General features: G+C 41.8%; 1 long non-coding RNA gene across 1 annotated transcript in view; it reads left to right on the top strand.

Moving 5' to 3' along the window:
* Positions 1–10,225, top strand: part of LOC107392562 (uncharacterized) — a 16,749-nt gene extending 6,524 nt beyond the window's left edge. The window contains exons 2-3 of the long non-coding RNA XR_001573805.3: positions 8,849–8,900; positions 9,107–10,225. This is a non-coding gene — a long non-coding RNA (uncharacterized lncRNA). The remainder of the gene's footprint in view (positions 1–8,848; positions 8,901–9,106) is intronic.
* The last annotated feature ends 4,775 nt before the right edge of the window (positions 10,226–15,000 follow it).

Here is a 15,000-nt window from a genome sequence, read left to right as displayed (position 1 = left end):
CTTCCTGACTGAATGTGTTGCCGTAGATTACACACCTCTTTATTCTCCAGGTGAGGATTATATTCCAACTTTGTGTTTTTCTGTTATTTGATTTGTTTTACAATTATGCTCACAACAAAGCAGAAAATACTTCCTTACTAATACTTACTAATTACTAACCAGTGATGGAATAATTCTCCAGACATGAAAGTGAAAGTGTGAGTTTGAAGGCTTGCATGGAGAGATTTCTACTTTAGCAAATGTTCATGCTTTGTTTTCTCTGTTGCACAAAGAAAAAGACGCATCAGTGGTTGATCAGTAAACGATTTTTTTACGGAACTGCGCTGCTCTGGGCGGCTGCATGTTGGAGTAGCTCTGTTGACTACATGTAAGTTTTGCCTTTTTTAGGCATTTTTTCTTCTAGTTTCTCAAGAAAAACTATTTTTTTGGACACTTTGCTTTCCTGTTTCTGGTGCTGTGAAGCTTGGAGGATTTTTACTGCTATTGTTTAGCTTTTTTCACTTTTTGAGCATTTGTTATGATGCGTAACCATGGCAACAAGCTGGTTTACAATCGGGAGCAGCTGATTAACATTGGAAAGGCTGAAGTAATACCTCAACTGAAGCCACAAATCCCAAATGAACTAAAACGCAAGAAGCGTGGGTGCAGAGCGGGAGCAAAACGGAGACAGAGAAAGAGGAAATTCAAACCATCTCTTCCATCGATCATAATGGGCAATGTGAGATCATTGGCCAACAAGATGGAGGAACTCCAAGCCCTTTCAAGGACTCAGCCAGAGTTTCGGCAGTTTTCGAACCACTGGAGGAGATAATACAAAGAAGGATTCTCCAGAGAATCAAGAAAATGATGGACAACCCTGAGCATTCTCTTCACAAGACTGTCCGACAACGGAAGAGTGTCTTCAGTCAGAGGCTTCTTCAGTTTGGCTGCAACACTGACCGCTACTGGAGATCCTTCCTGCCAACAGCAGTTGTAATATACAACAACTCTGTGATGACTTGATAATTATTATTATTATTCTGAGCTACTACAGCAATCAATTTCCCTCTGGGATTAATAAAGTATTTTTGAATTGAATTGAATTGAATTGATCGATGTGGTTCGGTTAGGTGGAGATTAATCTGTCTCCAAACATCCCAGAGATAATCTCAGGAATGGAAAGAAGTTTATAGGATAGGAAAGATGAGTAATTAAAGACAGTATGACATCATATTTGTATTACTTATTAGGGTTTTGTACATTTTTGGTTAAATATTGGACCATTTGACAACTTGGAGCAATAAAACATGTAATATTTATGCAAAATTAGAGATAAAATCTATTTATGAGCTCTGCTAACAACTGATCCGGGTGTGGGTTGTAATAACGACTATTAAGCCAAGTAATGTTTTATCAGCTCAGATTGGTCCAGCTGGGAAGAGACCCAAGGGAAGACCCAGGACACGCTGGAGGGACTATTGGGTCATTCCCACCTGTACCGGGTCGGCCCGGGCCGGGTAGCGTAGGTTGTTTACATATCTGGGTGGCCTGGAATTTTCCCGGGCCAACCAAGGCTCATTCTCAGCCCTCTTCTCGAGGGGGTCTGCTTCAGGCCGACCAGGGCCAACACGCCCACTGCTGACAGCAAATTCACACCTTCCATTAGAGCAAGCCTCTGATTGGTGGGTAGAATCAGCCCACATGGGCTTAAGACAAGGATGTGTGGAATCAACCGGGGCAGGCTGGGGCCGACTGGGGCTACCCGGCCCGGGCCGACCTGGTACAGATGGGAATGGCCCATATGTCTCTCGGCTGGCCAGGGAACGCCTCGGGACTCCCTGGAGGAGCTGGCAGAGAGGAAGTAGCTGGGAGAAGGAAGTCTCAGCCTTTCTGCTTACGTTGCTGCCCCCATGACCCAACTCCGGATTTGCGGCTGAAAATGGATGGATGGGAAAAATAAAATATATCCAAAGAAATTGTATTTTTTCTGAGCAAGTTAACCAGCTATGTTAAAAAAAACAGGAAATTACTCAAAACTGTGTTCTTTTTGGGAGTTTTTAAGCTGTATAATCTTGATGCATGTTTCCGTTTGTATTTCCTAAAAAAAGAAAACCTGTCCTGCTTTGCAGTGGTAAGAGCCAATAGTGCTGGCCAAACAGCAGCAGGAGGCGGGCGGGTAAAACCTGACAACGTTTAATTGAGGGGAAAACTCAGTCAAGGCAACAGCGGGAAAGTACCAGTCTCTAAGAGCAGAATATGAAAACAAGACATATTCTATAGCGGCTTGATTATAAGATGTGGACCAGGTGAGATAATTAGCAGATGGGACCCAGGTAAGGAGATGACATATTAAAGATTTTAGGAGAAAAGTGTGCTTCTATTCAGGGGCGGTTCTAGGGTGGATCCAGAGGGGGTTAGTGCCACCCTGACAGTAAGCTTGCACCCTCGTGTGATCCTGCTGCTGAGGCATAGCCTATTAATAGGTACTGTTTTGATGATAATTTAGCCAAACCCAGCCTTTTCGCTGGTTGTGTAAGCAGTGTGTGAGGTAATGGACGTGTTTACCTGCGAGCTCCCTTCCCGCAAGAGCGTTTCAGGGGGGTCGGGTTTTCACAGCATCTATCTGCATTCCTTCGTGGGGGTTTTAGTTGCTTGTAGCTCAAGGCTACCAGGGCGTCAGATTCAGATAACAAGAATTTGTTTGGGTCAGGGTGAGACAATTTTCCTCTCTGCCTTCAGTCTTTAAACTGATCATTTCCAGTCCTTCAGTGAAGCCAATTTTGGGTTTTTAAACCTGTCCATACCATCCGGTGACTCTCTCCGAGATGACGTCCATTTTGGCACTAATACCGGTATCACAGCTAGAACATTGTCCAGCTTACAATTCACCTCGAGTAACGTCCCAGTCTGAGAAGTCTCCACACGGACGGTGCTTTCCGTGGGTGCGGGTCGCCCTCCAATCGCTCCCGTCTTCCCAAATTTCCAGAAAACCAGATATCCTCCCACTCCAATCAGCAGAAATCCAGTGATCATCAGGCTGAATATCCACATGTCTTCGATATCCTCAATGAACAGCTGGGAGAGGCATGTGATCTTCCACTCCTTCCAGGAATCCAACATATATCCCACCGGATGTGTCCCCTGTGGACATGTGGGAGCCCCCTGCTCCGTTTTCATTGTCGAAAAAATCTTATCGATCGCACTGAATGACCAGTTTATCAAATCCATGGTTAGTAAAAATAGAGTTTTTCAGAAGAAATGCAGAGAAGCGCTCTGTGGGCAGACAGGACAAAGAGCCTTGGGAAAAAAGATAAGGGAGCGAAAGAGCAAGGGCGTCAGTTTATTTTCAGAATTGCTGGGGACAATAACCATACACTTGAGTGGGGTTTAAAAATTGCTGGGGACAATAAAGGCAGGCTTTTTTGAAAGTGGGGGGGACACAGCTGCCAATCACAAATTTTGCCGGGGACATGTCCCCGGCGTCCCCGGTTAAAATGACGCCTATGCGAAAGAGAGAAGCGTCTGTACTCCGCGAGTGCCTTGTGAAAAAAAAAACATGCAAAACACGGCAGTGGAGGAAATAATGTCTATTTTTTTACCATTTAAGTAACTGAAAATCTGTACGTGACTTTTATTTTGAAACTTTCTGAATGTTTTACACCGCTTTAGTGTATAACTTCCTGTCTGGCTTGATTTGAGCTGCTGAGCTTGATGCAATCTGGAAGTGAAACGCATAAAAATAGACTCAAAGTGTAAATTTGACAGACGTGTCTCTAAGCTTCTGGGACACGTCCTAAACACTTAGTCAGTGGAAACGTCCCCACCCTATAAACGAATGTTGCGTGATATGCTTCACAGACTTTGCGTAATGCTTACGTGTCCGACAGAAAGGCCCGGTAGGATGTGGACCCAAAGCACGTGAATTAATTTATCTAAAGTTGGAAACAGATGCGGGTGGAAATTATTTGTTACAAACTGGCCACCAAACCAACGAGCCCCCTCTAGTGTTGGTCCAGAACCTTCCCTGCTTCTAGTAAAATGTTTTCCTGATGGTTTCTAGTCATTCCAGTACGATGATGCTAAATTGGGTTTTGACAACACATTCTCACACCCTAAGCGTCGGAAACAAACGCTTGGTCAGCCACCCTCCACGTCAGACCCCAGACGCCAAAAGTGCCCTTTTTCGTTACTTATGTGCGAAAAGGGGTTTTTCCCTTTTGTAACTGCAGATCCCAATGCAGCGTAAAACTGACATGATTAGATATCCGCTGATGCGGCACCGAACCAGCTCGTTTAACCGCACCTAAACCTTAAATGCGGCACCGAACCAGCTCGTTTAACCGCACCTAAACCTTAACGTTTCACTATTAATAACCTTCCCCTCTCCCTCATCCTAACCTTAACCCTCTTGCTACCTAAAACGTTACTCTCACTGTGATCGAGCGTTTGATTCCCATGCATTCTGACTCTGACAGTCAGAGTCTGACTGTCAATTTTCGTATTTGCCGCCCAAGGGGAACGTTAGAACATACCATCTGGCGAGGGGGAGGTTACACATACCCTCTACTTTTAACCTCCACCGTGGTAGTTGAAACCTCCCCCTTGCGTTGGCTCGGTCCAAACTCGACCAATGACGAGGCGCCTCCCGCCGTTCACTTCATAGAGCCGGCTTTTAGAGCGATCGACACATCACTATCGTGTTCGCTAGCAAGATGGTTAAGGTTAGGATAGGGGTGAGGGGAAGGTTAAATAAGAGGATAAGGTTAAGGTGAGGTACAATGAGCTTGTTTGGTGCCCTGGCTGCGGACATCCCATCGCGTCAGTGTAACGCTGCATTGGGATCTGCAGTCACGTAAGGGAAAAACCCTTTTTCGCGCATGAGTAACGAAAAAGGGCACTTTTGGCGTCAGGGGTCTGACGTGGAGGGTGGCTGACCAAGCATTTGTTTTTGACGGGCTGGGAGTGAGAATGTGTTGGTTTTGAACCACATAGCAAATGTATCCTCATCCAAGGAGGAATCATAACACAAAACGTGGAAATGCTAAAACTTGCTATTGATTGTTGGAATAACATGAAACGCAATTTTTCTACTTAAAAATCTTATTTTTAACAGTTTGGACAACTGGGAATTACAATTAGTGACTGAATCCATTATTTGTGCTGTGTATTTTAAACTACTGATTGAATAGTTTGCAGCGCCAAATGTGTGATTTGTGTGAAATCTAGTGTAAACATCTAGTGAAGAACCCCTTCTGCAGCCTACAAGGCCAATAGAAAGCCTAACCAGCTTGTGGCCGAAGAACGTTTTGTGGTAACAGTTACAACTAAGATCATGACTCACGCCCAGCAGTGTTGACAGCCGCTGTAATGATGATGATGTGTGGCGCAGCCCACATGTGACGATGTTATTCTTCAGAACAGCTTAGAAACATTTAAATGTAAAAAAAAAATAAAACTAGTTGCTCAATGTCAGTGTTGATGTAACCATATTTGAATTATGTGCATCCATATTAAAGCTAATTATGGGTTTGGTCAGAGGTCTAGGAGCGTCTCCTTGGCAACGTGATGTGTTGTGAGAAGTCAAGGATAACCTGCTTTCATCCGCGCTGATTGTAAGACATCCAGCCGTGTTGAGATTTGCAACATCTGTCGTCGCCTTGCAAACATCATCAGCTCATTACCTTATTACACTTCAGAGAATTTGTTCAAGATGATGAATTAAGTGAAATTTCAGGCTGCTTTTTGTCATCTCAGAAAGAAAAAAGAGCTCAGCGGAAAGTTTAAAGAGGAGGGAACTTTCGAAAACTTCTCCGATTTAATTCACGGTACAATTATCTTAAAGGAGAAGCTGTTGTGGAGGATAGTGAGCCCTTATGCTGCAGACCACAATCTTCAAAACATCTACAGAGGTGAAAGTCTGCATCCAAGTGTCTTTTTTTCTGGAGCAGAGAAAGGATTGCAGCATCAGAGAATTAAACAAGTGCACCAAGTGTCGTCATTATTTTGAAGAAAAACAGGAAAATCATAATGAAACAATAATCTCCATTTATGATTATGCAAAGCATTCTAAATAATTACACTGATGACCGTAACCAAGTTTTACAGTTAAGTTTGCAATATTTGGGGCGATGGTGGCACAGGAGTTAAGTGCTTGCCTCGTAATCGGAAGGTTGCAGGTTCGAGCCCCGCTCAGTCTGTCCCTGTCGTTGTGTCCTTGGGCAAGACACTTAACCCACGTTGCCTGCTGGTGGTGGTCGGAGGGACCGGTGGCGCCAGTGCTCGGCAGCCTCGCCTCTGTCAGTGTGCCCCAGGGCAGCTGTGGCTAAATTTTTTTATCTTATTTTTTTCATTTATTGACATTAAAATAAAAATACAATCAGAACTAAATTGCTGCAAGCCAAAATGAAAAAGGGGACAGAAAGAAGAAAAACTTATGTTGTCTGCCCCTTTTGAACTAAAATAGCATTAATACAAATGAAATAATCATATGATTCTTAAGGAAATTGAACAATATAGTTCCTGGACCTGTTGGCCGACAAAATCTCAACCCATGAATTTGAGAAAAAAATAGAAAAAGAAAACAATTTACACAGAAAGAAGCATTAAGTTACAGATCTATATACATACATATATACACATACAAGCACCTACTAGGTTAATATTTTGTTCCTTTCATCCCCCCCACCCCCCTCCCCTCACACATTTATGTAACGGATCTATATAAGTTAATCATTTTATTTTTATCTCTTTTTTGAAAGTCAATATTGTTTTTGCATTCTTGAGTTCAGTATTCAATTTATTCCACAATTTAACTCCATATATGGAGACACAATGTTCCTTTACGAGTATCCGATGTCTAGGTATGTTAAATAATTCATGTCCCTTTAAATCATATTTGCTATGTCTTTTTGAAAATCGTTTAATTAATCCTGCAGGTACGTTCCTTTTGTTTGCATTATACATAAATTTTAAAATATTGTAGTCCACCAGATCATAGAATTTTAGTGCTTTTAATTTAATTAAAAACCGGTGGCGCCAGTGCTCGGCAGCCTCGCCTCTGTCAGGGCGCCCCAGGGCAGCTGTGGCTACATCGTAGCTCATCCCCACCAGTGTGTGAATGGGTGAATGACTGATTGTGTTGTAAAGCGCCTTGGGGGGTTCCAGGACTCTAGAAGGCGCTCTATCAAATACAGGCCATTTACCATTACCATTTACCATATCTGAGCACAAAACATCCTGGTTTTGCAAGGTTGGGAAAATTGTTGCCCAGGTTTCACTTCTTTCTTCTGTCTGACTTTGTTCAGACTGCGATGTTGTCCATGGATCAAAATATTCATCAGTTTCAGTTGATTTGAGCTTTAATTCAGTTTATCTCTCTCCATTAATGTAAAATGTCACTTTACACTCTAATGGCTTTTCAAAGGGGAAACTCACCTTTTGCTTCTTTTGTGCTGCTGTGTGGGTCTCTACTGCCTCTATAAACACTCTTAGCGTGAAAAGAAAACTGCTCTTTGTTTTCTGTCAGTGTTTGGGTTAAATAATTATGTGCTTAAAACAAACTTTCCCCAAAAGCTGTGACATCACAAACAGGGAAAGTAGAACAGAGCCACCATTCATGCGCAAGAGAGAGCAGCTGCTCTACTCTGAGCTCCTCCCAGATACTGGAGCTTCTCTGTTTATAGCAGCTTGAGTGGGGGATGGGTGGGCGTGGCCAGCTCCAGCTTGTTTTCTTAAAGCAACAGAGCCCTGAAATGGCTCATTCTGGAAGTTACTGAAAATATAAATGATAAAGCTGCTGAAATTCCCATTATGTGAGAGAGATTTTATGTTAAAAAAGTCATAGATATGCTTCTAATCAGTAATGAAACTATAACTATAACTTTAGAAAAAAGTCATAGTATGTCCCTTTTTATTTGCGTCTGTTTTCCTCTTTTCTCTCTAAATCTTCTGACTTGAGGTCAGGCTGTGCAGGTAACAGGATCAGCAGGGAAATCCAGGCCTCCAGTTACCCTGGGACACTCTCCTGCTTCTCCTCGGGGTGTTCCTAGGTCAGAGAGTTCTGTGTATGCTAGGAACGTGTCTGGTAAATCTCCCAAAGAAGGAAACGAGGAGGCGTTCCTGAATCCGCTCAGATAAAAGCACCAAATAGTTCCCGAGCGCGGCCCTGTCTGCAGCTCACCACTCCCCACAGGGATGGGTCAAATGCGAAGGACAATTTTCAGCGCACACCAGTGTGTGTGACACCTATGGGACTTTAACTTTGCCTGTGTGAGGGTTGATCCTTGGCTCCTCCGGTTCAGCCAGACCTGGTCTAACTTCAGGTGTTTCTGGGCACAGAAAAGCGTATTAAAGTGAGCTGAAGAGCAGGTGTGGGTAGACGTCGTGGTGTGTGAAAAGACGTTCATTTCACAGGTCAGTTAACTGTTTTAGTTTGGCATAAAGACTTTAAGCTAATCCACACAATCTCATAAATCTAATAATATTCAAATTTCCTGTTTGGACTATCTGAGCTTTATTTTGGAGACCAGAAATCCCCTTTAGCTTCTCTGTCATAACTTGGAGGAGATACGTCAGCGTAAAAGCTACAGCCTGTCAGCCGAGAGGGGACTTTGTGAAAGTGATACCTGCTCCTCTGGAACTGTCCAACCCAACCAAGCGAGACATTTTAAGCATCTTAGCTCTAAAATATTTGAGTTTAAGCTAAAAAAGGATTTGTCCCTGTCTCCTTGTCTTCAGATCATTCATCCTGAGCCATTCTCAGTCTTCTTTTATTTATTTTTTTTGTCTTAAATGGAGCCAAGACAAGTGTTAGCAGGCCCAGGAGGACAAGTTTGATGGGCTACTTTTAATAGTTTTCTTTTCTCTGCAGACATGTCAAGGGAAAGAAGTCACTCATTTTTCCAGCTTAATCTGGGATAAAGGTAAAGATTTAAATGCAGATTTTTCTCATAAACTTAAACTAATCAAATGATCAAACATATAAATGCAAATACTTGCTACATTATTTTCAAGTTTTTGCTATTTGACAGGAAAGCCAGCGATGAAACGTACATTTCATTTGAACTGTGCCCTCAAATCCCAGATGTGAAGACATTCCTGACGCCGTTTTTCTGTTTTGCAACTCCAGAGGTCATATCAAGTTCTCAAGGAGCAGCAAGCAGCTGCGATCGTATCGACAAGACGGTGCAAAGTGATGACATATCTGCAGATTCAGCCTGCCTAACAAGACGTGTGTCACGGGTGACTGAGGACACGCAGCTGCGTGTTCATCTCATCATCTGTAGCATTGACAAAACTAACGCTCAGTCACTTGTTTTTTATTCGAGACACAAATGTGTCAGAAATGGACCTGTTGTTGCGTCAAACTACAGTAGAAAACATAAATAACCGATTTCAAAAGAATGCAGACCTTAGGACAAATAAACGGAGTGTTTACAAGTTTATGCTAGGCTGCAACCAACAAACTTTATAACTTGAAAAAATGTAACAAACATTTTGTGTCTCTGCATATTTTAAATTTTTTTCTGTTAATTTCTCCTGTTGCGTTCAATACTTGAAACACTTCTTTGGTTCTTATTTTGAACTTGAACAAGGAGGCTATTCAGCAGAGGAGGCCGTTTTCCAAAAACATTTGAAGATATGAATGAGGTCAGATATTCCCAATTAAAGATTTTGTAAGTACTTGCTTTAAAACGGGTGTATTTAAACTCACAAGGCAATCTTTTATCTATTATTTTCCATATCTTTATTTTTAATTAAAGAGCCACAATTTATCATGTGATAAATGTGAGTTTTGCATTCAAAAGTCAGATTTTAAAGGTGAACTTTAACTTTATATTTGACTGGCAGCTTAGGTGTAAATTAACCACAACATTCCTGCAACCTGACATGACTCGCATGCATGCTGAGCTGGATACAGAGTGAGAAGAGAAACAAGGAGCGTGACTGCGCTTCGTTACCACGACAGACAAAATACACACCTGAGAGTGAACTCCGGTCTTTTTGGTGGGAGTTCACCCACAACACGGCTATCGTGCAGGTATGGGAGATATGGGAGGGAAGGATAATGGTTACGGCTCTGGAGCTTTCAATATTTAACAAACGCTAGATTTTGCTTTACATTGTTTTGAACTTAGACAAAATTATAATTTTAACAAGGAAAAGTAATTTCTCTTAAAAATGTGTTGAAAAAGTAAATGTTGTCTTTGAAGTGCTGTACTGCAAATAAACTTTTATTGACTTTTTAGTTATTTTAATGTGTTATTTATATTTAAAATCATCCAAAAAAACTCATGCATGAGTATTATTATATTATTAAATCCCTGCTGTGTAACCAAATAACAGCACAGTTCCACCTGGTCATTTAATGCTAACCCTCTCAGGCTCAAAATAAGTTTCGATAAAAGGACGAACAGCTAAGTCCTTCAGGGGTACTTCTGAGTTAAAACATGCTCATGAAACACGTATGTGGAGTAACCAGGTAGGTAGGGTTTAACGTTGCAAATCTGCAACGACTGCCTCCAGAGGGTTAAACTACAGAATCCATTTTTAAAAGCTGTAAAAATCGTCTTTAATGCATTAATAAATAATTTACAACAATTAAAATTATTAAATTAGCAATATCAATATTAAGGTAATAAAATAAATCATTCCCTGTTGTGCGACTTCCAAACCATGAAAAATAAACTATGAACAATGTTATTTTTTGCATAAAAATGTATATTTATAGCAAAAATATTTTATTAATAACTTACTATTTCACTTTTTATTTCGACATCTCCATATTTTTAAATTTGTTTTTAGCTTTAATTATTTTTTCAGTTCATGCTTCTGTAAAACACAGATAATAATTAGGCCCTACCAAACCATCAGTATTAAATAGGCCCTACCAATCAAAAAGTAAAAACTTGAACTTCTTATTATTTTATGCAGCCGCATAAAACCGGTGTCTCTGATGATCAGAATGACTTTTAAATAACACTTTTCAAATAGTTTGCATCTTAATTTGTCGTTTTAGCTTCCATCCAGCAGGTGGCACCAGAGAGCTGCAGGTGACAAGATGATCTACCAGACCAAGCCTCCTGTAATTGACCCCATTGCTGTTTCTTATTAATTTCTTATTTTCAAACATAAATAAAAATATTCTCCCACATGCCGAACTGAAAATTACTCGTATGTAATTATTTTATAAATTGTCTTGAGAAAAATTTGAATAAATGCCTTTTAAATTTAAATAACAGAAAAGTTGTTGTTGCGTCTGAGTTGGCCAGCAGGTGGCAGTCTTTATCCATGTTTAGATTTCAGGTAGAAGTTTAGAAATATATATTTGGGATGATGAAAACAACAATTGCTGCAGGTATTATTTCAATGTGAAGAGCTGCAGATTTTGTGTGTTTAGCCTTATTTTTTATTTTTTTTCTGCAGGAGCAATGAAATCCAATGTTTCAGCAGACACCATTCTGATTTTTAAAATAAATTCTGCAACACACGTGCCGATATTCAATTCCAAATCAATGCAGGTTGTTTTAATTGGACCCATAGAAGTCACGCAGCAGGTTCAAGCTGCCAAGGTCCTCCTCTGATTAGAATATGACACAAAAGCTAAAACATTTGACCCCACATTGTCGCTGTTAATCACTACATCTCCTCTCATGAAAACAGCTCAGACAAACTCTGCGGAGACCGCACGTTTAGTTCAGGGAATGAAATTGCTCCATTACAAATGTGCCTGCAGAGCTGCAGAGCTGGAGGTTCAAAGGCACCTCTGATTGATGTGACACTATGAAAAAAACATTGACAGCAATAGCCCGCATTTCTCATCGGGTTCGGCGGTGTCAGCTTCCTTTTCTCTCCATCCTTCATCTGCTCACCGCCCGTCCCCTCCACGATGAAAGTCGAACAAATCTGCTGACATTGATCCTGTCTCCTCGGCTGGCCTAATTTCATTTCCACCAGAGAGAGACGGCTATCTCGGAGGATCTTGACAGACAATTGTATTTACTATTTTCTTTTCACAAGCCAATAAAAGGGGAGCAGTTATTGCATCAGATTATATGAAAAACCGTTTAATGATTCCAATTTATAACTCTAGACTGAATAATGATACAGTTAAGAGCTGACAGGCTGTGATAAATGAAGGCTCATATAAAACATATTTAGAGTGAAGAATGGCTGGAGATGAATTGCTCTGTGATACAAACTCATGATAAAGAACAGTAAGAGCCACTAGAAGACTTAATAATGTGCTATTCATTTTGAAGTGATTTTGCTGGTTAATAAAAGAGCACAAATTAAAAATATATTTATTGTAGAAAGATGTCTCAGAATATTACCCCCGACGACGCAGCCACCCTAATCTAATCGCAGCACATCTCTTTAGATTGAGCCTATCAGCTCCTCCGCTTCTCTCTTCATCACTCCAGATTTGGTGTTTCTTCTTGAATCGGATTTCTTCCCGATCATACATCACCAGCTTGAAATTCTCAGAGGGATTGCTCCCGGGCTATGCTGTCCAAACTTCAGCACACCGGAGCTAAATTATCTGTAGCAGCCCCATTTATCAGTCGATGAATGAATCTCCAAATGAAAAGGCTTCTACTTTCAGATTCATTCATCTGCAACGATGCATCCTTGAACAGCTGCAATAAAATCCCACAATACATACACCGTATATCGTTGCAAAAAGGAATAGCATGCATTCAGGGAGCTGAATAATGTGGAAAAGAATTTGTGATCACGTGTTGAACCGTTTTAAAATCATGGTCAAGGACTGGGGTTTCTGCACAGGTCACGGAAAATTTCTTTGGTTCTTTTCACTCAGACACACGTTGAACTTGCCGGATGCGGCGACCCCCCCCCCCCCATATAAGTTATTAAGATGGTATATTATTATAACCTCCATTTTACTAGGAAAGGGTTCAGCTGTTGGGACTATTTAAAAGGTGTCCCAGTCAACGTGTTTAATAAACGTGGCATTTTCTAAGTATTTAAAGACCAAGTTCACTGCAAAACTGTGTTTTTTTACTTGTTATTCTTTAAATACAGTCTGTCAGTCTCAGGTTAACATGTAAGCTAAATGTGAAAATAGTCTTCTACCCATTTCTTGCATTAGCCACCAATAGAAAATGAGCGGGGAAACGCTGAGATTAGAAATGACAGTCAGATCAACGTCACAGAAACTGCTCGTGGAGTGGTCTCTATTCCGCTGAATGTGAGAGCAAAGGGTGGGGGAGGGGCTTATGCGTCAGCCCATATGGGAAAGCGGTCCCGGGACAGAATGTATGGCGCGGTACGGGAGCCAAAATTAAGACTACTGCCCAGCAGCAGAAGGCTATATAAATTCTGAAGCAAACTACCGACCTGATTAATGATAAGCTGGCGCTGGTAACTGAGGAATAGCACCTTTACCGGCGTTATTACTAGATACGCTAGGGACTAGCAGCCCTCTGCTGGTCATTGACTGGTTCACACACTCCCTCTGCTGTCTATTAGCATGGATAGGCTAGCGTTAGCCTGGATGGGCTGGTGTTAGCATTGGAGAGGCTAGCCATTAGCGTGCCTAGGCTGGCCACTAGCTGATTTGTGACTCTCCGAGAATATAGCCTAAATTACTGCTGTACCCATGTCAGGGTCTCAACAATGCTTGTCACTTCCCTTGGAACCCGAGTCAGACGTACAGGGAGTGCAGAATTATTAGGCTAATGAGTATTTTGTCCACATCATCCTCTTCATGCATGTTGTCTTACTCCAAGCTGTATAGGCTTGAAAGCCTACAACCAGTTAAGCATATTAGGTGACGTGCATCTCCGTAATGAGAAGGGGTGTGGTCTAGTGACATCAACACCCTATATCAGGTGTGCATAATTATTAGGCAACTTCCTTTCCTTTGGCAAAATGGGTCAAAAGAAGGACTTGACAGGCTCAGAAAAGTCAAAAATAGTGAGATGTCTTGCAGAGGGATGCAGCAGTCTTAAAATTGCAAAGCTTCTGAAGCGTGATCATCGAACAATCAAGCGTTTCATTCAAAATAGTCAACAGGGTCGCAAGAAGCGTGTGGACAAACCGAGGCGCAAAATAACTGCCCATAAACTGAGAAAAGTCAAGCGTGCAGCTGCCAAGATGCCACTTGCCACCAGTTTGGCCGTATTTCAGAGCTGCAACATCACTGGAGTGCCCAAAAGCACAAGGTGTGCAGTACTCAGAGACATGGCCAAGGTAAGAAAGGCTGAAAGACGACCACCACTGAACCAGACACACAAGCTGAAACGTCAAGACTGGGCCAAGAAATATCTCAAGACTGATTTTTCTAAGGTTTTATGGACTGATGAAATGAGAGTGAGTCTTGATGGGCCAGATGGATGGGCCCGTGGCTGGATTGGTAAAGGGCAGAGAGCTCCAGTCCGACTCAGACGCCAGCAAGGTGGAGGTGGAGTACTGGTTTGGGCTGGTATCATCAAAGATGAGCTTGTGGGGCCTTTTCGGGTTGAGGATGGAGTCAAGCTCAACTCCCAGTCCTACTGCCAGTTTCTGGAAGACACCTTCTTCTAGCAGTGGTACAGGAAGAAGTCTGCATCCTTCAAGAAAAAACATGATTGTCATGCAGGACAACGCTCCATCACACGCGTCCAAGTACTCCACAGCATGACTGGCAAGGAAGGGTATAAAAGAAGAAAAACTAATGACATGGCCTCCTTGTTCACCTGATCTGAACCCCATTGAGAACCTGTGGTCCATCATCAAATGTGAGATTTACAAGGAGGGAAAACAGTACACCTCTCTGAACAGTGTCTGGGAGGCTGTGGTTGCGGCTGCACGCAATGTTGATGGTGAACAGATCAGAACACTGACAGAATCCATGGATGGCAGGCTCTTGAGTGTCCTTGCAAAGAAGGGTGGCTATATTGGTTGCTGATTTGTTTTTGTATTGTTTTTGAATGTCAGAAATGTAGATTTGGGAATGTGGAGATGTTATATTGGTTTCACTGGTAAAAATAAATAATTCAAATGGGTATATATTTGTTT

Source organism: Nothobranchius furzeri, chromosome 18 (genome assembly GCF_043380555.1).
Source record: "Nothobranchius furzeri strain GRZ-AD chromosome 18, NfurGRZ-RIMD1, whole genome shotgun sequence".
NCBI classification, from domain to species: Eukaryota; Metazoa; Chordata; class Actinopteri; order Cyprinodontiformes; family Nothobranchiidae; genus Nothobranchius; species Nothobranchius furzeri.
This window is presented reverse-complemented; position numbering and strand designations above follow the sequence as displayed.